This window comes from Danio rerio, chromosome 14, assembly GCF_049306965.1.
Source record: "Danio rerio strain Tuebingen ecotype United States chromosome 14, GRCz12tu, whole genome shotgun sequence".
NCBI classification, from domain to species: Eukaryota; Metazoa; Chordata; class Actinopteri; order Cypriniformes; family Danionidae; genus Danio; species Danio rerio.
In genome coordinates this window covers 55570505-55594189 of record NC_133189.1, presented here as the reverse complement: position 1 = coordinate 55594189, position 23685 = coordinate 55570505, and the positions used below count along the sequence as shown (strand labels likewise).

Here is a 23685-nt window from a genome sequence, read left to right as displayed (position 1 = left end):
CGCGCGCGAAATATGAACAAGCACTAAGCAGTCAAAATAAAACCGAAAGTGTGCACTTCATTTAAATATCGCATTTTAGAGTTATGATTACGACAAGATGTTTTTTTCTTTCCAAGCGAACACACAGTTGTGCATGAAAATAAATGTTTACAGTGTCAGTATAACTACTCTAGCCTATATATTGTTGAATATAATCTGATAATGCCAATGTTTGATTTTACCAGTGAATAAAATTGTCTAATATGACAGATTGCAAGCATATATCTCAAACATAATAATTCAACATCAGAATTATTATAAGTAGAATAGAATTATTTATAGAAACCAGTAGACCTACACATAATATTATTATCGATGTTGTGCCATATGTTTGTTTTTGCCATACCTTTTTTTACATCTACAGAATCGTGAGAGAATCATGATCTTTATCTTAAGTAAAAAAAAAAAATAATAAAATAAATCGCGATTCTCATTTTAGCCAGAATCGTGCAACTCTAATACATGCACGTAAATGTGTAACTAAAAATATATACACCTCATTTAATTGTTTATAAAAATCACACAACTGTGGTTTACAGGAATACTTTTAAAAACACTCTAATTGTGACATAAAATATTGTGTTTCATATTAACATTCAGTGTGCTTCTTTTCTATCCAATACAATACTTTTTTGTTGTGCTACTAATTAAGTGTGCTCCTTTTTTGCTCTGACAATGTAGCTGTTTTCTATGGTTCTGTTTACTTTGTTATTTGCACAACAGCACAGTAATCATGTGTATAGTGTTAAGCAAGAAAAAAAACTGCACTGTTTTTATCAAAGATTTTGTGCAGCTTTTTATTTGTAAACAGGAAGGAAAAACCCTGTGTTTGAATTATATCTCGCTAAAAAATAGTTTAATAAAGTTTTAATAAAGCCTTTAACTCTTAACTAACGATTTATGGGAAAATAACGGATATATATCGTTAACAGCCAGATATATATCAGCAGGTACAAAACGTACCTCCTGGGACATATTTCACTCTCTCCGGAAATGTATACAGGGGTATGTTTCCATAATGAGCCGGGGTTGAAATGAAAAGTTCTTCTGCATATACCCTAATGTTGGTTAAAGCCTCAGAGAGATGAAAGAGTGCATTTCTCAATTTTTCACAATTAAAGCCAGACGGATCTTAATATAGAAGGTAAACGGCGTCAGCGTGGCTGCGTTTGGAGGCAGACAGAGTGAAAGATGCAAGGGGAGTGAAATGGAAAGCCTGTTGAAAGCCTCTCATGCTGGGGTGAATAAACACTCTCCCGCGTGCTCCGAGCCCTAAAGAGTCTGGTCCTATGAATAACCCATCTTGCTTCTTAGCTGCTCTGAAATTGCCTGAGATGAGCTAGTAGCATGTCTGTTTTTCTCGGGTCGGGTTTTCTATTTCGTCTTCTCCCAAAGGCACCTCGATGATCACGGCCGAAGAGACACATCAAAAATTCCAGCAACTCACACAGAGCCATTGGCAGCAGGAGAGGAGACTCTTTTTTTGCTTCATAAAAAAAAAAATCCCTCGACCAGCAGCACACGCCTGAGTGCAGGAGATGAAATGAAACAACCCACCACAGAAACATTGCGCAGACCATTTCAACACAATATCCGCAGCTCCACAAGCCTGCTGTGAAAACCTACGACCTGTAACACCATGGCTTCTAATGAAGAGGAAGTGGACGTCTTTGCTGGCCGCCATCTTCGTTTTACTTTTTCATTAGAAAACCACTTCTGACCTCTATCCGTAGCTCTTTTTCACTTAGACATCAAAACCGGGCTATAATATTGACCATTGTGGCCTTTAAGTTCAGTGAGAGTGGTTTGACAACTGTCATGTAGGACTGTCACAACTTTATCATTTGTGATTGATTGTTGTTGTATACTTTGTGCAAGACTTTTTAGTAATAACACATACACAAGTTTAAAGATGTTCACCACCAGATAAAAGTCTTGTCGTCAACAAATATTAACTTGACTTCTAGTTGATCGTTTGGAAAAGTGGCGCCTCAACCATCACAAATACTGCAGAAGACCTACTGGAACCCAAATGGATTCAAGATTCTCATAGAAATCAGTCAAGTTTGGTGAAGGAGAAATCATGGTTTGGGGTTACATTCAGTAAGGGGGCGTGCGAGAGGTATCAAGACATTTGTGCTGCCCATTACATTACAAACACAGGAGAGGGCAAATTCTCCAGCAGGATAGCGCTCCTTCTCATACTTCAGCCTCCACATCAAAGCTCCTAAAAGCAAAGAAGGTCAAGCTGCTCCAGGATTGACCAGCCCAGTCACCAGATATGAAAATTGAGCATGTCTGGGGTAAGATGAAAGAAAAGGCATTGAAGATGAATCCAAAGTATGTTGATGAACTCTGGGAGTCCTGCAAGAACACTTTCGTTGCCATTCCAGATTACTTAATCAGTGATTTGAGTCATGTCAGAGATGTATGGATGCAGTCCTCCAAGCTCATGATGGAGTCAGACACAATATTCATTCTGTCTCACCTGCAGCAGGACTTTATATTCTATACTGGACATTATTTCTGTTCAGTGACAAGACTTTTGTCTAAGCAAAGTCAGACCTTACTGTCCTAATGAAATCATTAAGAATCAAGACATGATCATATTTTATTTTGGTCAAATAAGCAAAATCTAGAGGCCTTTGCCTTTCATATAAGCCACTTCTGATACCAAATGATCAACTAGAAGTTATTATTTGTCATTCCTAAAACTTGGATAGGCGACAGGACTTTTGTCAGGTAGATCAGCGTTTAACAGTCTGTTTGACACTGGAATAAAGAGTTTGTATTTTTTTGTTTTGTTTATATCCATGTTTAGGCCTGTATAAATGTATGTTTTTGTATCACTTTGGATCATTTATGATGTCCTTTTAGAAATGCATAATAAATACATGTTCATTTATTATGGATTTACTTTTTTTTTTTCCCCCAAAGATATACTTTTATTCTATGAACATTGTATAATATAAGGCAATTAGGGTTGGACCAATAGATGATGCCATCGTCATATAACTTATTATTTAAATGTCATCTTTATAGCAATAACGGTCTTTTCATGAGCTGTGTTAAATGTATATAATATAATATAATATAATATAATATAATATAATATAATATAATATAATATAATATAATCATAAATAATATAATATAATATAATATAATATAATATAATATAATATAATATAATATAATATAATATAATATAATATAATAAAATAGAATAAAATATAACATAGTATAACATAATATAATATAACAACATAATACAATATAATATAACATATTATAATCAAATAAATATAATATAATATAATCAAATAAATATAATATAATATAATATAATATAATCAAATATAATATAATATAATATAATAAACATAACATAATATAATATAATATAACATAACATAATAAAATATAATATAACATAACATAATAAAATATAATATAATATAATATAATATAATATAACAACATAATACAATATAATATAACATAATATAATCAAATAAATATAATATAATATAATATAATATAATCAAATATAATATAATATAATATAATCAAATATAATATAATATAATATAATATAAAACACATAACATAATATAATATAACATAACATAATAAAATATAATATAATATAATATAATATAATATAATATAATATAATATAATATAATATAATATAATATAATATAATAAGTGTAAAATAAAGAATTTGATAATGCTCTGCAATCATTGTAGACATTTTCAAATAACCAAAATCAGACTATTAATCAACAAGACTAATGCTACCCTTCAATTTTAGGCTAATTTTGAATGTGCATACATTAATCTTGATCAGCCATGTTTAGACCTTCCAAATAACATTAGAAAATAGTCATCCATAGTGCAATGGGGTAATATCATTATGCATAAATTCACCCTTCAAAAATCTACTGAAAATAATAGACTGTCTGGGGACTTCTGGTACACTCTTTTAAAAACAGTATAGGGACTCGCATAGTACTGTGGATAGATATTTCTGTATGTAGAATCCACAATCCGACACAAGTGTACCAACTTACAAAATGTGCAAGCAAATTCTGCAGAAAGGCTCAGAGTTTTTCAGATATACTGATAACAGAATATGAATGATTATATAGCATATACAATGATTAGATGGTTTAAAATGTGACCAAAAGAACAGAAGTTGCTGGGATTTTAAAACTGTTGTGTGTGTTTTTTGTTACTGAAGTCAAACCTCTATCAGAGAGGTACAGGCAATTACAACAAAAGCTTTCATGCATGAAATCCTAGCTGGCTCTTATTGATAAATTTCCGAACACTTCCAAAGACTTTTCAAATTACCTCTCCCCTTATTAAAACTTCTCTCATACATTTTAATTTCAGTCAGAGTTCACTGGATGGGAGCCTACATGCACTTGAGAGGATAGCAGATGCCCACATGCGCAGACAGGTTTCATTTATCTCTCACAGAGGAGATGGAAGGTGCTTCATTATACAGACAGAGAGGGGGAGAGAGAGAGAGAGAGGCGGAGAGATGCTAACACACACATTTTGAAAGACTGAATCCGCTCTTCTCCTCTCACAAGCCATTTCTCCCAGCATGGATGAGTGCCATTCTCTTTCAACCCTCTGAAGGTCAGATAAAAACTGTTTTTGATGAGTGCGAGAGGCAGACTTTTTTCCTTCAGAACATCCTCTAAGGGATAGGTTTCATTCCTAATCAAGCCCGTAATGAGATCTTCTGTCTGAGGGAATAAATATTTTCCTCAAAACTAGGCCACTGCCCTCAGAACACATCTGCTGTAATGGAGAATTGGAGGATCGCGTCAGAATGAGTGACATGCATAGCTAGTTTTCAGGATTTTCTGGACCACATGACTGACTTGAAGTAATTTAATCTTCAGATACTTTGGTGTCCACCTTGAACAGGTGGTTCTTAAATGCATCAACCCAAAGTTAGGCCTGTCATTTAGGGGTGTAAACCTACACTGGTCTCATGTTTCGGTTACGATTATCATGCCATTGACTCAGTTCAATTCGATATTGAAGTTTGATATCACAAACTACAACAATTATTCAAAGTCATTTTTTTTCCATGCATCACTCTGCAGTCGTCATAAACAAGCTAATTAAATAACTTAAATTCAAAACAATCTTCCATCTTAGTTTATTTGACAAGTAACTTTGTACTGGGGTCCGTTCTTCGTACGTGGATTACTTAGTTAGCTGGATTTGGATATTGACGATTTGACATGATCCAGGATCGTTTCGTTCTTCAAAGCTGATCCGAGAGTTGTTGTCATAGCAACAGTTCTGCTAGCTCAAACCTGATCGGAAGCAGGTTCAAATCATATAAACAGGATAAGATCGGGTCAGTTCAAGCAAAGATAATAGAGAAAGTACCGAATTATGATATTTTCTTACAGTAGTAGTTATATACACTTGGGAAAATAGTTAAAAAAAATTAACTATATATATAAAGTTATAGTTATTAATAAAATAAATAAAGTTATATTAACAAAACTTATGCAATCTGCACCCTTGAAATGAAAGTACAAAGAGAAAATTTATTGATATGAACTTTTTTGATCGCTTTAGTACAATTTGTGTATGATAATAGAAATGCAGAATATGTGACTTTTTAAAAAAAAAAGAAATAATACATTAATGCAGTCATGAACATGTTTTGACAGTAAATATGCCAGTGATTATGCTTCACAAAAGTTGCAGACGCCTTTACCAATATGCTTTTGTAAACATCCAGTTATTCCATACAGCGATTAAAAAAACGGCTACTATAATAAAGAAAATATTTTCTAAATGTTGTACTAAATACATTGATATGCATTGAAATACATGATGAATACTCTTGACACATGAAAGTGTAAAGCCTGCAGTTCACAACATATGTGAAAGGTTATTGCGTGTCATATTTAACAAACCGTCGACTGCTAATTTGATGTAATTTTGCTCACATGGATAATTGAATATTAATCAGATGATGTCATTATGCTGCTGTTTCGTCAGCCAATCGTTGCATTGCTGATCATGATTTCGAGGATCGATAGATCTGTCCTTCACAACACACGCAGCGATCTCAGATCAGTTCATCCAGACATTCTAATCTGATTCACGAACTTGTTTGAAGAACCAAATTATCCAGAGATCAGTTATCAAGATTAAAAGATCCAGGATCGGCAAAATCATCTTAGATCATTTAAGCGAGGTACGAAGAACGGACCCCTGGTGTAGGATAACACATTTCTAACATTCAAGTACATCACAACATTTTTGCACCTGTAAACTTTAACAGATGCAGTTGAAGTAGGGCTGGGCGATTTTTTAATTAATTCAAATTTGCGTTTTGACAACGATTTAATTTTATATTAAGTCGAGAATTCGCGATTTTTTAAAAAAATATTTGATACATTATAATGGCACCAATGTGCTTTGGTTCACTCTCTGTATGAAGCAGGTCGCACACTAGAAGCGCCGCTCAGCGACACGCCACGCAGCACCACGCAGCGTCATGGATTTTACAATGCTAAACAGGCTTCTATTCACACACCGGCACCGCCCAGCCACGATACAGGAGTTCATATTTCAGCCACAGAGCGGCATCTGATTAGTTAAATATCATGCGAATGTGCGCGTTTGGTATGCGATACTTTAAACTGTCATGTCGTGTCGCGGCGCTTCTGGTGTGCGACCGGCTTGACTCCTTGTTAAAGCGTTAAGCCATGTAGGATTTTACTTGTTGCATTAGTCTGAGTCATGTCTGGATTGTCAAGACATTCCCTCATCAAGTCGATAAACTCGATCTCAACATGTATGAAGGACGTAAAAACCTGCCATGTGAAAAACCGCACCGATCTTAGATCGATATTTTGGTTTGAACACGAGCAGAGGTGAGCAGCAGCTGTTGCAATGAAAATGAAAGTACCCGCCCCATGACGTCATTTAGCAGACCTAGTTGAAAACCAGACAGATCAGGAAGCATAATACAGAGAGTGGTGCAAAGCGCATCAAATGATCGGTATTTAAAAGGGGGAAAAAGAAAAATAGATTAAATATATTATTTTATACACATCTGGTTCTTTTATTTGCTCCTGCTATACGTCCACAACTTCACACATTGGGTTAAATTAGGCTTTACAGTTTCCATGTTCAGTCCTTCCACTGTATCTAAGGCAGCAGCATTACAACCTGACATTCAATCAGAAGACAAAGTCAAAGCCGAGCTGACAGCCAATCTTTCCTAGGCTCTGCAAAACTTGCAAAAAATCCCTCTGTATTCCTGCAACTGCAATATTTACACAAATATTTTTTTAATTCAAATCTTTTGCAGCGATATTTAACTCGTGAATTTGTTTTACTTTTATTTACACAACGTTGACCAATTTATGTATGACATGGCCATTAAAAATACAATGTTCCTAAACCAGATGGTTTTTCAAGGTTCTTATAAAGAGATGTTACTTCAGTCATGTTGATGTAATGTTTTAAGTTGACTAGTTACACAATAAAAAAAAAATTAATAAAAAAAAAAAATCGAAATCGAAATCGTTAATCTGTCAAACTTAATAAAAAAAAAAAAAAAGTTTTTTTTTTTTTTTTTTTGCCATATCGTCCAACCCTAGATACAAGATAGTTCTTGAATAGCTTCTATTTTTTTCTGAGGAGTTTTAACAGCATCCAGATACAGAAACTGAATAATCACAGTGCAAGAAAAAAAGATTTTTCTTTGTCTTGGTTTTTGTTTAAATATCTAAAAAGTCTTGTAAAAAGTAAAAAATATTGTTTCATTTTTCGTTTTAAGAAATAAGTCATAATTAGGAGCTTTACCTTAAAACAAGGTAAATGATCTGCCGATGGGGTAATATAAAAAAAATCTTATTTTTAGTTTGCAATGTTGATATTTGTACTACAAACAAGACCGATATTGTTATATTCCATAAGTCATATAAATAATTAAATAAAATTAATCTTTGTAACACCTCCAAACACACTTTTTGTGCCCATACTCTCCTAAAAAAATAAATAAATAAAATGCAAATAATAAACTTTCTTGTGACTTGGCAGCGACTCTACTGGTTAAGTATACATCAGACTCAACATTGCAAATCCTGCGATGTGACTATTGCTGATGTGCACATTGCAATATCAATGTTGAAACAATATATTGTGCAGCCCTAATTGGTGATGTTTTATAGTCTAATTGGTTGCAGATTGACATCTTTTTCTTATTCATTTAATTAGATTAGAAAAATATATATTACCTATTTATTTTATGATCTTAACATGCACACATATATATACAGTGTATACACATACGACTTCATTTGAACATAATCAAGTATGATATGCTCATCACCCAATGACAGGTATGGGTCAGAATAGGATTTTGCCAAGCCTACATTTAAAATGAGTTTGTTTTTATATGAATCAAATCATATGAATCTGTATGAATTAAACACTTTTCTTATATTTGTCAAATAGTAACATTTCCTCGTAAGATCAGGCTGCACATAAACCACAATGGCCAGCTCAAATGCATTATTTTGAAAACAAATTAATTCATTCTTGTGCGGCCCGGTACTGACTGATTCACGGACCGGTACCGGTCCGCGGCCGGGGGGTTGGGGACCACTGGTCTAGGGGGTCGAATCGAGATTGTGATCTTTTTCCGATTAATTGTGCAGCTCTAGTGCGCATGCAAAATAAACATTTTTAATTTGGACTTAAGAAACACTCACTCATACAGACTGAACACATAATATGCACATGCGTGCAAGTACAAATAAAACAAATGAGAAATACTTGAGTTATCCGATTCAAATGTCTGTTTCTAATGTTCATTTTGTCGAGCGCTAATACACACCACCTGAGGACACTCGGCCCACTTCAGTTTGATAACAACTAGTCTACACAATTCAAGTGAATGATTACAAGGGATTTTATGTGCATGCAAAGCAGGAGATACAGACAAACATCTTCCCCTGGCGTCATCATCATCGCTTATAAATTCATTCAGAACGGCTCTGAACATATTTACATGAAAATGTGTTTCCACAAAGGAGCATTTCTGGAGTGCGTAAGCTCCCCATCCGAGTCTGCAGAGGCTTTTATTGGGCAATCATTTATCATGAGAAGAAGAAAGAAATGCATGTTTGACCATGAGAAAGACTGATCTCAGAAAAATTCTGCAGATTAACTGCAATTATATGAGGCTGTGAATAAATATTCGCTGACAGCAGAGCTGAAAGATGGTGTGCGGGATCCTACTAAACTCTACGGTGGAGCGTTCAGCGCATCATTATCGTGACAAATTAGGTCCAGAAATTACAAGTAAACAAAAAAAAAGCTCCAACCAGGCCTTCTAAAAATACTGGACTGAGTGTTTGTGTGTGAAGAAGAGCCTGAAGAGGGAGTCATGAATTAAAAATGGCCCCTGTGAAATCTCAAAGGTAAAATAAATAAATAACTTAATGCATCCTACGGAGCTCCTTCCCGTCAGCATTCGAGGACACCGGTGGTCCCGGGTCGTCCAACGCAGGATGGGTTAAGTGATTCCAGCACCGTGCGGGTGCATGTCGAGAGCAAACCACTTCCTACTCTGCGATAAGGGGGGGATAATAACTTGTGTGCATTGAGTCTAGAAGATTCAATACAGACTGCCTTCTGTGCATCTGGGCAGGCAAAACAGGGATGAAATAAGCAAACAAAAGCAGCTTTACTTTGATGTTGTCTCAGCGTTCAGCTGAAACAAGTAGCGCATCACAGGAAGGCTAGCGTTCAGCTGTGTGTTGGGACTCGTGTCGCAGGTAATAAAGGAGATAATAAGAGATCCGCAGGCCTCCAGAACAAACACAGCAGCTGTGTTTTAGCTAGTCGCACCTGCTTGCTAAACAACATTGCATGAGTGTGGTATATCAAAAAGTGAACGACAACTGATTTATTCAGTTAATATAATAATATTCAGTCAACACAGGTACCCAAACAGACAGTGATTCGTTTAGTATAGATCATTGACTACGTTTACATGTACATCAGTGATCAAATTATTTGCCTTAATCTAATTAAGACAATAATAAGATTAAAGGAGTTTACATGAGATTTTTCTTTCATGATCCCGTTTTATGTTATAGCACATACTTAGCAGGGCTCGAAATTGCCATCATTTTGGTTGCATATGCGACCGAAATTTAAGATATGCGACCTCATGATATATATTGGGAGCATTCGTGCGACTGCATATAATGGTTGTAGGGCGACCTGTTTTGTATTTTTTCTAAAAACGTGGTAAAACCGCTATATTGGTTCATATTAGCTGTCAATCACTCAAGACTTTCCGCTTTCAGATGACAGGGAGGGAGCTTTTGTGACCGCGGGGAATGCAAACAGCTGAAGAGTGAAAAGTACACTGACTCTCGATGCGTTCAGCCAACACAATCTCACGGCAATTCGTAACTTTTTCATACGTTTCCTCGTGAGATCAGGCTGCAACAGCACAAATGTCCGCTAAATCGCCATTGCCAAAGAAGCTCGCCTTTACTGAGTTTAAACTGATGCGGGTTATAAGAAAGAACAGTATTGCGCCGGTGGTCATCGGGAGAATCCTCCTCTGCTCCCCCTCAGATTATGGGCCGGCTGACTCGCATGCTTTTCCGCAAACACAGAAAAATGTAATTCAGCGCGTAACGAGGCTGAGCATTAAAACGACTCGAACCGAAACCAAAGTGAGACTTTTCTTCCTTTCTTTTGTTCGTTCTTTCTTGAGGTGTATATTATTTTTCTACTTAATTACTGATGACTGCTTTGCAGCTTTCAGCATTGAATTGAATAATTTATTATAGTATTTTGTTTGTTTTGTAGCAGAAATATTATTTATTAAATTGACATGCATATAAAAACAATAGTACAAAATAAATATTTCTTATTGCAATGCTTCATTTGTGTTTGATGCAAACCATCAATTTATTTTTCATAAAGTAACAGTAGGACTTTATATAGCAGATAACTTGCATTAAAGCACATTCAAGGCAGCATGATGAGAAACATAATTCATTATTAGTATTGTTGTCATCATCGTCCTCATTAATATTTTATAATTATTCAACATTCATTTTGGAATTATTGCACAAATATTAAGTCATCGCAGCGTTAATTAGATAGTTGTTATGGCTTTTGTTAGTCCCAATTGATGTTGTTTTCAAATACAATAAATCCCTTAATATACAACTTGTCAAATATATCATTCATTTTTGGTGGGTGCTCCTAAATTTTTTCTGGTGCTCCTAAATATTTCAGGTTGGGAACACCGGTGCTACCAAGTACGAAAGTTAATTTCGAGCCCTGCTGTGTTGGGCTGAAACAAGTAGCGCATCACAGGAAGGCTAGTGTTCAGCTGTGTGTTGGGACTCGTGTCACAGGTAATAAAGGAGATAATAAGAGATCCGCAGGCCTCCAGAACAAACACAGCAGCTGTGTTTTAGCATGTCACACCTGCTTGCTAAACAACATTGCACGAGTGTGGTATATCAAAAAGTGAACGACAACTGAATTACGAAATCTTACTATGAATCCATCAAATGATTGCTTCTCAAAGGACACGTTCACACCACTCACAGCAGATGTTTTGTTACTACACCTCTGTGTTTAAAAGAAAACAGCATAATATTAGCATTAGAGAATACTAACTAGAGACACAGTAGTCAAACACAGGACCCCAAACAGATTGTGATGTGTTTAGTATAGATCAATGAGGCTTATTAACCTGCAAGGTCTGTAGTGTTTATCTGCTTCAGAGAGTTGCTCCCAATTTGTCTTTTTAAGAAACATCGTTATGGCAACACTCAACAATATCACATATTGCATATTATCGCAGTATCCCCAAAGAGCTTAGAATGACCAAGAGGCAACACTCTAGTGTAATTTGGGAAACAGCCACTAGAGGGCGCGGCGGCCATTTTGGAATGAAAACTCCAGAACAACAGCATATTATAAGTCTGTAAAATAAACTATTGAAAGTGCTGATGATTGTAATAGTAAGTGTTGTATTGTCGTCTTTCAGGTTGTATCTCAGCTTTGATGCACTTTTTAAATAAATAAATAAAAAACAAAGCAGCTGCTTGCCATCGCGACAGTAATGAGATCCAATGGACGGCCGATCACTTTCACTCCAAAATGGCAGAATCCAGGGCTGTTGCTGGGCGCTGCTGTTGCAATGGAAAGTTTTATTGAGTGTCGCCTCATGGTCATTCTAAGCTCTTTGGTATCCCGCAGCCCTAATTTGTACATTTTTGATTTAGTGGCTAATTTGTAAGATCTCATTCGTACATTTAAAAGTGCACTTTGCTCGTCACCCTATGAGGAGTAAGGTTAGGGATGGGATTTAGGAGAACAACTCCCACATTAAAATAGAAAAGTAATATATGTTTGCATACACATTCTTACGATTTCATTCATATGAATCAACCCCTTATGTGACAATTCATGAAATAGTAACCTTACCTCGTAAGATTAGACCGCACATATACCACAATAGCCAAAACAAGTAACGCATCACAGGAAGGCAAGTGAGTGTCGCCTACAGATAGTAGTCCTACAATCTGACACTCGATGACACTGGAAAACCCTGTCAGAAAAGTCTAGTGGCTGTGAATGGCCTTTTTACAGTGTCTGCTATAATGTTAATGTTGTTTTTGTGTGTTTAGATGAATATGGCCATGGTGTAAATGCACAGTAGTTTTTTATTGCCACATTATATCATTATCAGGGCTTGAAATTAACTTTTTTGCTTGGTAGCACCGGTGCTCCTAACTTTAAAAATTTAGGCGCATTAGCCAAAATTTAGTCGCACCCACCAATTATGAGCACCGTTACTACAAGTTTTATACAAACATATTTATTGTATTTGAAATCAACACTAATCAAACTAACAAGAAAAAAAAATATATATATATATATGCAAGCGTGAGGAAAATATGTCTCAACGAAATCCCGTTATCACAAGAAAATAGATTTTTATAACATAAGTGAGTGACTAAAGCATACACGGAGCGCTCACTGGCCCTGTACACACTGCTTAACATGAATCTGTTAACGGTATAACTGTGCTGTTCTCACAAGTGCTGTCTGATATTGCACTGATGCTTTTGACATATACTGTACCTTATTATATGCATACATGTTAATAGCAATACCGGTCTTTTCATGAGTAGCGATAATAGTTTACTCAGTGCAAGCCCATATGCGATGGTGTACGTGGTGTTCAAATTGACGTATAGCTGCCCCTTACACGGCGGACAGCATCTGGCGAATATATGAAGGATTAAACAGAAGCTCTCGTGCTAGATGTGGCAAACAGTTACCTGAAAACTTCATCTCACAGACTTTTCATAGCTGACTTGAAGCCAACGGAAGTCTTCTACTCTTGGAAAAGTGTAGATGGTGGATTAACATTCAGCACATGATCACTAGTAAGATGTCATTATTTATAACTTTAGATGTCATGGTTTCTAAAACTAAATCTGTCAGTGTTATCTTCATTCTCATCTTCAGCACTTTAGTTTTTCGCGCGTGGTAGTAGCTCTCCCTGTCATCCGATGCCAGAAGGCACTGACTGAGTGATTGACAGCTGATATTAACCGATCATTCGCGTTCAGTGCTAGAGCAGTGGTGGGCCAATAAGAAGAGCACGAAGGCGGTGCAAGCATTACGGACTTAGATTTGTTTACTGCAGCAAAATGACATGACAACTGTTTTAAACCATTCCTGAGCGCTGCGTTTCACGTTTCAAGTGCAGACAAAGAGCTTAGAGATGCATTCTGCGTGAATGTCTCCCGAATCCGCGCATGTGGTGAACATTTTGCAGTAAAAACTGGTCGCACACAACAATTTTGAGCACTCGCAGAAATGCTCCCAAATATATTTCAAGGTCGCATAGATAAAATTTCGGGCGCATATGCGACCAAAATGGTCGCAATTTCGAGCCCTGCAAAACAAGTAACGCATCACAGGAAGGCTAGTGAGTGTCGCCTACAGATAGTAGTCCTACAATCTGACACTCGATGACTATGGAAAACCCTGTCAGAAAAGTCTAGTGGCTGTGCATGGCCTTTTTACAGTGTCTGCTATAATGTTAATGTTGTTTTCGTGTGTTTAGATGAATATGGCCACGGTGTAAATGCACATTACAGTTTTTTATTGCCACATTATATCATTATGATGACATGATATCAATGCCTTCAGTGATTTCCTGAAGATATATAAAAAAAATAACTGAATAACTACAGCAGTCGCGATCATCAATCTCATATAAAGCAAGAGATGGTGATGGTATATGATGACGTGTACAGATGTTGTAGTGCTGTCCTGTTTCTTAGGGGTAAATTTTGAAGCCCTTCCCTTCACACTCTGTTTCAAGGGTCAAGGGGAAGGGAAAGGGGTACAAAAATAGAATTGGGATTAGGCCTAAGAGATCCGGAGGCCTTCAGAAAAAATACAGCAGTTGTGTTTTAGCATGTCACACCTACTTCCTAAACAACATTGCATGAGTATGGTATGAGTCAAAAAGTGAATGACAACTGAATTACGAAACCTTATTATGAATCCATCAAATGATTGCTTCTCAAAGGACACGTTCGCACTTCACAGCAGATGTTTTGTAACTACACCTCTGTGTTTAAAAGAAAACATTGAGGCACATTCAGACAAACCCAGGACCCCAAACAGATTGTGATTTGTTTAGTATAGATCAATGAGGCTTATTACCCAGCTAGATCTGCAGCGTTTATCTACTTAAGAGAGTTGCTCCCAATTTATGCCGCTCTAACCTTGAAAGGCTGTTTGATGCATTGCATAGTTATTGGTAAAAACTAATTAAACCTCCATGTTGGTGGCCTTGCACACATTCTAGTGTAGATGTGGCAGCTGTTTCAGAGCATTACCTAATCTTCCTACGCATGGGAACGCTTATATTTTATGGCGAGAACAATATATAACTGCTAAGACTCAGCGGGGTCTCTTGGGTAGGGTTGAGTTGAAAGAACATACCGTACACGTGAACCTACACATGCATATACACACAGGCACAGATTTGCTCATTAGCATGTAGAGGACTAATGTGCAGCATTTCATGCAGAAGTGGATTTAGCGTGGATAAGAGAGGCTAATAGTACAGGTGCAGGGTGAAGAAGTTCAATGCATTGATAACGACTGTATGTACACCAGATTCAATAAGACCACTTGAAAACGACACTTTATTTATGCACACTGCACTCTGGTGTTTGCTCCTGACATTTATGCACATGCATTTCAGAGATTTATCTATAGCCTCTTGCTTGATCACTTTAAGGATCTAGGACTAGGTAATAGTGCATACCGTGCCCCGCCGTGTTTAGTCCCAGAACTATTTTTTTTTGCATTCATTTTTCCTATAGAGATTTCTCTCTGTTTAAAAGTGACAAGTACAGTAGGTTAGCACATAATCTGCACTGTTGAGCTCATCATTCAGTCTATTTATTTACTTATGCAAATGTCTGTAAATATAGATTTAGTCGTTATAGTATTTTCAGTAATATTATTAAATCACATATTTAGATGTGCTAGGGTTGGGTGATGTCGACCAATTTAGCAGTGTACAATGTCTAATGTGAAACATAAGAGGTCAGGTTTATTTTTTTTTATATTGATGTTCTTGTGCACTACAAAATAATTTATTCATTTTTAATATTATTTGTTTCTTGCAATCAAACATTTTATTATTATTTATTTTGTCCTTTGTTTGATTATTTTTGTTATAGGATATGTATGCTGTTTGCATTATATTCAAAGGTTAAACGCAGTGCCTACACTGTGTTTACATTATAGCCTGTGTTTGCTGTGATATCAACTCAAATGGTTGTAATACCATGCATCAAGTACCAATGTAATACCAAAAGGTTTTATATGAAGTAATATGAAGACTGAGTCTCGCCAGCTCCGGCCTGCAGCGCACATTACTCGCAGGCCGATTCTGGCTCGGATGCGGCCGATAGGCTTACGGCCGCCGCATCTGGCCCGATTGACTCGAGTACGGCAGCCGGAGTTTCCGGCAGGCAAGAATCTAGCCGGAACTAGCCAGAGTGTATTTTGTTATCTGGGGTGGTTTGGAGTGCATTGAAGAAGCACGTGCTGTAGTACTTTTTCCCAGTGAAACAGTGCTTGCAGGATTGGGAATTCCCACATTCAGAGAATCCAGCAAACTTTCTGATCGCAGCCTTAGGAGAAATGTTTTCTAACTACAAAACGCTGGCTGAAGTGGCGCAAGTAAATCCAGTCTTTGGTCACGAGAAGTCGACTTTCCGAGGCAAAGACAGTGTCCCTTGATGCGTTTGATTACGCACAGGAAAGCATCCAGTTCAGGTCAACGCAGGAGGAAGATGTAAGTTAGGGGAGATATGAGTTATTGTTCATTTGTCAACCTTGAAACCAATCATTCAGAGGTTAGTTCACTATCTGTTGTATTAATCCATTTTCTTTATAAAACTGCTCCAAATCAGTCTCCTGCTGGGCCCTAATTCCTGCTTTTATTCGAGAGCTGCTGTGTTAAATTAATAAAAACAACAGAAAACAAGTTAGCTATGTTTATAAACAAAGCATCCATCAGGGTCATCAAAAGTCTGATTTCAATTTACTGTAAGATGCTAGCACTTATTCACCTTATTCTTCGCAGACGAGCGGGCACAGCCATTTGAATCTTTTTGGCTCGAGACCTCCGGTCTCATACACTTGCATTCATTTTTAGACATTAAAAACTGCTCGTTTCACTGTTGCAAACTGATCTATTCTTATTATATTATTCTACTTGTTCTGTATAGTCATGCAAACATTTGTTTGTAGAGCAAGTAGTTTGACCATTTTCTGCCGTTTATTATTCCTAGTCATTTCTCCCATAGGCGACTGAATCGGAAGTTCTATGACAATTACGAAAACAGACGCACTTCCGCATTTTAGAATAAGGTCAATAGGGAATAAAAAATCTATTTTTCACTTCTCAAAAACACACAGACAGAAAAAGATATCTTCATCAGCTCAGACAAGATAAGTTTAAAATGATCTGGAATCATTCCAGCATTGTGCATTTTTCAAAATCCAAATTAGGGAGGGGGGGGGGGGGGGGGGTTACGTTTGGTTATGATAACTTTGTTTGTTGTTGCTTCTCTGGAATAACTGCCTGTTTAAATAGATATATTGTGAAATTGAGCTGTGAACCTACACTGGTCCTACGATTATCATGCCATCGATTCGGTTCTTTCTGTGCTTTCCATTCACAGTTTTATATTTTCTTCACAGCAGTTCTTGTATAAAAATGTATGATTATATTTATATTTATATACTATTTGTAATACAGTTTTTTTTATTTAATACAAACAGTTAGATATATAAACTGTAGCTTTAAACAACACGAGCATTTATAGCAATTAATATAAATAAATATAAATATCGCGGTCGCTTTTTGATCCTTGTCTACCAAGTTCTCTTAAACCCCTTTGATTGGTCACACCCTAAACAAAAATGGTTGCGATTGGCTTTTGCGCACTGCGCTCTTCACAGATGAGTGACACTGATAAGCGGCAGGCGGCAGCAGCGATCACAGCAGATCCATGATAGACACAGTGGAGAAAACTTTATAGGCACACGCTTGTGTCTGTATCCAGAAGTATGTAAAATTGCCAAAAGGAGAGGAAAGGTCACGCCAGCAGGTCAAATGGGCCCATAGTGACTGTGTGTAAGAGAGAGAGAGAGAGAGAGAGAGAGAGAGAGAGAGAAATGGAGTACTTTCATTCTCTCAATCGCAGTAAAATAGGGGCTTCTGCTGTAAGTGTCAGTAAAAGACTGATCCAGCAAACACACACGCAGTGAAATTGTGCACAGTTTCTGCATTTTTAAGTAGTTAGAGCGTTGTAAATACTCGTGCTCGCCTCCCTCGCCATAGTAAGCTACGGCGACAGAGCGCATATGAGATAAATGACATCACTACATAATAACCGGTTATGATTATTACTGAACCGATACTGAATTGTCTGCGTCTGCATCGGGATGCACAGAAGAAACAATTAATTTTGACACCCCTATTGTGAAATATATTGTTACTGTGAAACAAAATGATACCGTGAAACAGAATTGGTTATACCGCACACCCCTATTTCAAACCATGTCTTATACTGAATCTCTTTGAGCCTATAATAAATGTATTGGGACCATTTTAGATCCCTGCTCCGGTGTAGTACAGAGAAAAGTCGCTCACACTTTAAAGTTCTTGCAAAAGTAGCATGCATTTTTAGCTTTTAATTGCTGAAACACCAAAAGTTACCTTCAGTGGCTTTAAGCAGTTTGAAAGCGCAGCGAAATCGACTCTACATCATTTTTAGTGCTTCACAGGATTGTGCAAGTCTAGAGTGTTATTTTGGCACAATTTGCTCATTTTTGTTTCTCTGATTGATGGATGCAAAACCAAGGGTCATTTAATTTGTCTCAAGAAGTTCTGCTGTTGATGATTTAGAAAATAAGATGAAATAATCTGGTCTAATGGCTTCAACAAAAACATATACCACAGTTTAACAGCCTCTTAGATCACAGTGGGCCCGTCTTTTTAAGACTTCTGAATTATTATGCAGAATCAATTTCACCATGCGGAAAATGAATGGGACTTCAGAAAGCTTGTTGGACTCTATTGACCCTTCACTAAGCTTCAGGGCAGTTGCTGCTACTCATCCAGACAAGAGGATATCCCATTAAAATAAACAGGAGATTAAAGTGAGATTCAGTAAAACGTGCTCATGAAAATTGATTTCATATTTTGGACAGTTTATGTAAAATTATGTTTACTGTACAAAATATAGACACTCAAGTTAGACTAGGAATAAAAGGGGAAGATAAGACAGACAAACAGCTGCAAAAGTAGGTCAGAATTTTGTGTTTATTATTATTTTTAATATTTATTTTAAAATGTATAATTCTTTTATTTATTTATATATATTTTTATGCATGATTATTATTATTATTATTATTATTATCGTCATTATTATGACAGGGTTTTTCAAAGCATCACCTGTAGATGCATAGATATACACTCAATTTCTAATCAGCCAATCACATAGCAGTAACTCAATGCATTTAGCATGTAGACATGGTCAAGACCAGTGTTTCTCAACTGGTGGGTCGAGACCCAAAAGTGGGTCGTGGGAACATTTTCAGTGGGTCGCTGAGTGTGTGGTAAAAAAAAACAAAATAAAAGTTTAATCTATTTTGCTTAAACTGGACTTTTATTTTGAAATGCATGCGCGACAACCTACCGTTTGACTTGTGAAATTTCATTTCATTTTTGCAACAAATATGTCGAAGCGCAAGTGCAACCCCGAATATGTAAAGTATGGATGTACATATTTTGATGACAAAAAAAACTTCTAGTTTTAAAAAGTCTCAGTGTGTCATGTGTAGTGAGGTGCTCTCACAAGCATGAAACCTTCTAAATTAAATCGACATTTAGAAACCAGACAACATGTCTTATTAACAGTTCAGTTTAGTTCATGGTAACAGAACCTTTCCTTACCCCAACAACTGTTAACAGTATTTGTCGTTTTTCGTTTGTAATATTTATAATTTGATACATTTTGTTAAATGACAGCAATAAAATATTGTTTATTTGTAAGTCTTGATGATTTTCTTATGATTTACCTGTCACTACTTGTGTATGTTAACAAATAAATACAAATTAATTATAATTCCTAAAATTGTATAATAGTTCCTAAAAATTTGGGTCGCGACCTGATGACCATGTAAAAATGTGGGTCCCATGGCCAAACCAGTAGAGAACCCCTGGTCAAGACGATCTGCTGAAGTTCAAAGCGAGCATCAGAATGGGGAAGAAAGGGGATTTAAGTGGCTTTGAAGGTGGCGTGGCTGTTGATGCAGCACAGGCTGGTCTGAGTATTTCAGAAATTGCTAATCTACTGGTGTTTTCAAGCACAACCACCTCTAGGGTTTACAGAGAATGGTCTGAAAAAGAGGAAATATCCAGTGAGCGGCAGTTCTGTGTGCGCAAATGCCTTGTTGATGCCAGAGGAGAATGGCCCGAATGGTTCAAACTGATAGAAAGGCAACTCGAATAAGCTCTCGTTACAACAGAGGTATGTAGAAGAGCATCTCTGAACACACAACATGTCCATCGTTGAGGCAGATGGGTTACAGCAGCAGAAGACCACACCGGGTGGCACTCCAAAGAACAGCTAAGAACAGGCAACTAAAGCTGCTAATTGGCATCATGCATGAAGCAGATAAATCTGCAGCAACTGTGTGATGCTATCATGACAATATGGAGCAAAATCTCTGAGGAATATTTCCAGTACCTTGTTGAATCTATGCCACGAAGGATTAAGAAGGTAAACAGTTCTGAAGGTAAACAGGCATTCAACCCAGTAGTAGTAAGGTGTACCTAATAAAGTGGCCAGTGAGTGTAAATAATTATAATCAAAGTGTTTAATATGAAAACATATATCCAATATAAAGTGTGTTGTTTTATATTGTGCTATCATTTATTTTATGGTGTCACAAATACATTGTTTTGGACGACTGTAATCTTGCACTCCACTATGGGATGCAGACAGACATGAGAATAACAGCGTGGTGAGAAAGTTGAAAACTTTAAAGCACAATGTTTGAATTTGGCTTTTTATTTAGCAATATTTTATGTTGTGCCTGTCAGTTTAGTTTTTGAAAAGTGGTTAGGTTTCGTAAATATTTATTTTAGCTTTCTACATTCGTTAATCAAACATTTGGACAATCTTCTATATGAAGTGACTAAAATAAAAACCCAGCCCAGACGATAATTACAATTAAACAAACAAAGAAACTAATTTAATTTTAATAGTTACTATATAACCGAGCCCTGATGATAATTTTAGCAAACAAACAAACAAATAAATAAATATAAGTTTAATTGAGTAACTATTTTTATTTAAATGTTTAATAGTTACTATATAACCCAGCCCTGATGATAATTATTACAAACAAGGAAACAAAAAAAATAATAACATAATTTTAAATTGACTTCATTAACAGAAAATGCACTATATAAATCAGCCTGATGATAATAATAATAATTAACAAACAAATAAACAAATACATAATTATCATTTTATTTTAAGTTACTAAAAAACCCAGCCCTGATGATAATTATAACAAACAAAAACACAAACAAACAAATAAAATAAATATAAGTTTAATTGACTGCATTTACAGAAAATGTACTATATAACCCAGCCCTGATAAAATATAACTATAACAAACAAAGAAAAAAATAAACTTAAACTAAAACTAAAATATAATTTAAATGCTTAATAGTTAGTAACCCAGCCCTAATAATTATAATTATAACAAACAAAGGAAAAAATAAACAAGTAAAATATAATTTAAACGTTTAATAGTTACTATATAAACCAGCCCTGATAATTATAATTATAACAAACAAAGAAAAAAATAAACAAATAAAATATTATTTTAATGTTTTATAGCTACTCAATAACCCAGTCCCTATGATAATTATAATTATAGAACACAAACAATTAAATGAATTAATATAATTTTTAATTGACTGCACTAACAGAAAAATATACCATATGACCCAGTCCTGATGATAATTATAATCATAAACAACAAAACAAATAAAATACAATTTAAAATTTCAAAAGTTACTGTATAACCCAGCCCTGATGATAATTATAATTAACAAACAAATACGTATAATTATATTTTTATAGTTACTATATAACCCAGCTCTAATGATGATTAAAACAAACAAACGAATAAATATAAAATTTAATTGACTGTATTAACAGAAAGTGTACCATACAACCCAGCCCTGATGACAATTATTATAACGTTACCAAACAAATAAATAAAATCTACGGCCATACTAAAATAAATAAATAAATAAATAAATAAATCTACGGCCATACTAATTAATTATCCACAGAATAATAAAATAGAGAAAATACTAATAAAATGCTAATACAATTGGTCAGCATCTTTTTAATCACACCATTACAAAATGTCACGCGCTTCCAGATTGAACTCCAGCAAACGAACTGAACAAACAGGACATCACCTCAGCCAATATAGCTACAGTATGTGTTCTGGTCAAAACAGCTGCATAAGGATAACACACACCAAAAAATAACCGTACAGACCGCACTTTAACGATTTCTCACAGAGCTGTAGAGATAGCTCACCCTAAAATTAAAGCTTAATAACAAACTACTCACCCGCGTGTGTGATTTTCCGCATTTCGTCAAGAGGGATGTCAGATCATGTCTTATTTTCTGCACTTTCAATTTGGCAATCCGTGTGTTTAAAGCCAAGATAGTACAAATCCCAAAGTTGATCCATAAATCCAGTGGGTAAAATCCAATTCTTCTGAAGCCGAATAACTTTTTGTTTGATAACTCCGTTGTGCTTTTAAAATATCTGATATGTTCATTTTAAAAATGGCGCCTTTGGACGTGCAGGTGGATTAGTAATTGACGTTGGTCATGTGACCGGGTTTGACTAGCTATATTTGGATAATAAAATAAAATAAATATTAATTTATAATTTTAATATAGCATTACTCAAAAGGCCGTGCTTTATATAAATAAATCATTTTATTGTTAATTTGAAGTGAAACCGATGAGAAAGGCAAATGATGTTACAACTTACAAGGTAAGTATGCTGTTCCGTTTGAAGAAGTACCCGACTTGTGTCCTCGGGAGATCCTTCTTCCAGGTCTGAACTGGTGTCTTTGCTACTGGTATTGAGAAACAGTCTGGATTCAGAAAACAAGGTTAGATAATGTATTGCATAACAAAAAGGCAATTGATAAATCTGTCAGTTTAATTTCAATCTGCTTTTTGCTCCGTTTAATTCTGTTTTCCATCACATTTATCTTGTTTTACATTTAAAACTGCCATTGCTTTTTTATCTCCTTTTTTCTCTCCTCCTAACTTTCTCATACTAAAGTTCAGCATTACATTAGAACATCATGAAAGTTAATAAGTAAAACATCTTAAAAATTTCATCAAAAGGGGGTGTCATCAGGTGTCATGGACAACCTTGTCATGTTTTTCATAACATTATATTAACATGAAAATCAATATTTATGTTTTTAATTTAGAGGCTTATTAAAACATAAAAGGCTATAACTTAATTTTATGCACTATTGCTTATTTTGTGGTGATACAAAAATAGTTTATCGTTACCACCTATTATTATTAGGGGCCAAGCACCGTAGATGCGTAGGCACCTATTGCTTTCGTTAGTGTTCTTCTTCTTCCGTTTCTTCCGCCGGATTTGAATGGCAGCCCATATAGGCGTATGCGGGAAAGTTGTATAATTTGGCACAATGATAGAGGCCAGTCTCAACATTAATCAGACCAAATATGAAGTCTCAAAATCAAACTCTCTAGCGCCACCACTTGTCCAAAATTTCACGTATGTTTATCATGATAACTTTTGAACCGAATGGGCTACAATCACAATTCTTTTTTCCTCTGATTCCTTGGCTCAGTCCGATTCAAACCCACCCTATGACGTCATTTTCCGTCATGA

The 23685-nt window shown here is 35.7% G+C and overlaps 1 long non-coding RNA gene across 8 annotated transcripts in view; it reads right to left on the bottom strand.

Annotated features, from left to right (window-relative positions):
• The window catches only part of LOC141377613 (uncharacterized), a 317233-nt gene extending 294642 nt beyond the window's left edge, over nt 1-22591 (bottom strand). For all 8 annotated transcript variants that reach the window (XR_012390031.1, XR_012390029.1, XR_012390024.1 and 5 more), the window contains exon 1: nt 22365-22591. This is a non-coding gene — a long non-coding RNA (uncharacterized lncRNA). The remainder of the gene's footprint in view (nt 1-22364) is intronic.
• Nucleotides 22592-23685: the final 1094 nt, after the last annotated feature.